The sequence below is a fragment of the Nicotiana tomentosiformis genome, unplaced genomic scaffold (assembly GCF_000390325.3).
Source record: "Nicotiana tomentosiformis unplaced genomic scaffold, ASM39032v3 Un00103, whole genome shotgun sequence".
Lineage (NCBI taxonomy): Eukaryota > Viridiplantae > Streptophyta > Magnoliopsida > Solanales > Solanaceae > Nicotiana > Nicotiana tomentosiformis.
This window is the reverse complement of record NW_027174662.1, coordinates 7,113-9,657: the sequence shown is the minus strand read 5'-3', so window position 1 is coordinate 9,657 and position 2,545 is coordinate 7,113. Positions and strand designations below refer to the sequence as shown.

The following is a 2,545-nucleotide window of genomic DNA, read 5'->3' as shown; positions in this document are numbered from 1 at the left end:
AAGAGATTATCAGGAATATATTAATTTAGCTACTCATGATTATAGTGTGACATACCTGTTTTTGTAAGTTCTTGATATCTCCTTGTTGATCCATAGCTTTCATATCTTCTTGTTTATCCATAGCTTTCCTGTATTTTATCTTTAAGTATATTTAGTAAGAGAAGAAAGAGAGAGAGAAGAGAGAATCCCTTGGCCTGAAGATGTAGCCTGTTTTTTATTCATAATCGAAAGGCTATTTAAAGATTACAAAATGACTCTTACTGTTCATGAACGACCTTTACTGTTCATGAGACTGACTCTTACTATTCATGAATGACCTTTACTGTTCATGAGACTGACTCTTACTATTCATGAACGACCTTTACTGTTCATGAGACTAACTCTTACTTTTGTAAAGTAAAGAACTATTTACTTTACGACTTTTACAAAAAACAAAATAACATTATTTAAAAAAGAAAAAGAATCTAAATCTTTTGCTTTATCTTGTCTGCCATAGTTTTTTGTCGTCTAGCTTGTCGTCTTCTTCTCGATTATTCTAGTTGTACGTCTGGAACAATGTTATCTTCTCCTTTGCATTTTGAGCATATGTGGTCTGGATATTTGTGACTGATTAGCTTGCAATATCTTGTTAACAGTTCTGGAGAAATGAAGTTTGTCCTTATAGCTCTTGTAGTTGTAGGTTGTTCTGGTTTTAAAAGACTTAAGACCCATTGTCTTAATTCCTCCATATCTGCTTCTCGTATTTCTCTGCAATTTGAATATATCATAGTTTGTTCTCTTGAATAATAACTCCAAATAGCATTCTGATTTAGGTAGTTGTTTGCCAGCTCATTTAGTATAGTGGATATTCCAATAATCCTTTTATTTGCATAAAAGTCTGGAATATTTATTTTTTCTATCTCTTCTTGTTCTTCTATTCTTTCTGGTACGAGCATTTCTCTTGTAAGTCCGATCTTGATAACTTGTATGATAGGCTTTATCTCTTCATATAATATCTCTGCTGTGGCTGAATAAAATCGTATATAGAATAATGTTCCTTTAGTTATTCTTTTGTATTGCATAAATGCTCTGTGTAGCTCCGGTATGGTAGCTATCTCCTGTCCTGTTTGTGTATATACAGTATCTAGTAATCCATAATTGTAGCAAGTAGCTACTAGTTTTGCATTTGTATTTGGTAGGGCTATTAATTTATTGTATCCAGTTAGGTAATGGGTAATATAATCTTCATTTGGATTCTGGGTAGTTTGGGATCTTGGGTTTTTGTTTAAAAATTTTTGTATTTTGTGTATATTGTCTATATATGTACGAGTTATATGGTTGTATGTCTTTTTGGCTTGGTTCAGACTTTCTTTGTAGGTATTTATCTGAGGTGGTAGGAATATTTCGTTCTGGGTATTTTGGATATTTTTCTATACGAATGGTTTTGAAAATAAATTGTTCATATTTATGTTTGTGTATCTAGGTTTAATTTCTTCCTTCTTCTTTGCAGATGAACTGCTAGCTGTGCTGCTTCCTGCAACTGTATTTAACAAACTGTTATGAGTTTTTAGGTGTTTCTCAACGTCACCTTCTAGCTCTGGAATTTTAGAGACTTCCGATCGTCTTATCTCCGCATTTTTTGAGTCATGCTGCTGACTACTAGCTGTTTTTCTTATTATCTGTATCTCTTCATCCATACTTTCCACTTTCTTACAAAGTGTAGTCATGGCTAAGAGTAGATTTTTCATTGTATTATCTGGGTCGGTTTGGGTAGCTTTGTCTTGACAAGTAATCTGCAACAACATTCTTGTTAGTAGTGATTATTTCAATTGTAAATGTAAAGTTTAATATATTTAATACCAGTCTTCGTATTTCTTTTGTTGTAACTGAATCTTGTACTTTTCTGGTTATCCACCATTTTACTTGGGTATTATCTGTTCTTACAATAAATCTGTTGTAAACTATATATGGTTCAAATGCTAATAAACATTTATATAATGCAAATAATTCTTTTCTATTTATCTCCCATTTTTCTTGTGGTTCAGTATAAGATCCTGAATAATATCTGCAATGATGTTCTATTTTTTCTTTATCATATTTATATTTAAGAACTCCTCCATAACTATGATTACTCGAATTTGTTTCTACAATATAAGTAAATTTCTTGTTCTCATCTGGGAAGTATAATTTTGGTAGTTTCTTACACAATATTTTAATCTTCCTTATTTGTTCCTTATCTTTTTCATCGAACCCATATTCTACATCCTTTTTCAGTTTTTTCTGTAAAGGTTTTAGGTTTTCTGCTAATTTAGGTATATATTCTCTTTCTTGGTTTACTAATCCTAAAAATGATTGCAATTTCTTTTTTGTATCTATGTTTTCATCAAGATTGATTATTTTTTGTACTATGTGTGTTTGCATTTTTATTCCATTTTTATCTATTTGTATTCCTAAAAATTCTATCTGATTCTTCATAATTTCTGCTTTGGTTTTGCTTAAGCTTATACCAGAGTTTTCTATAATATGTATGAATTTTTCTAATAATTTTATATGTTCATCTTGTGTT

General features: G+C 30.6%; 1 pseudogene; it reads right to left on the bottom strand.

The window, feature by feature from the left end:
• Nucleotides 1-530: 530 nt before the first annotated feature.
• On the bottom strand, nucleotides 531-2,081 carry LOC138903878 (uncharacterized; annotated as a pseudogene).
• Between the last annotated feature and the right edge of the window lie 464 nt (nucleotides 2,082-2,545).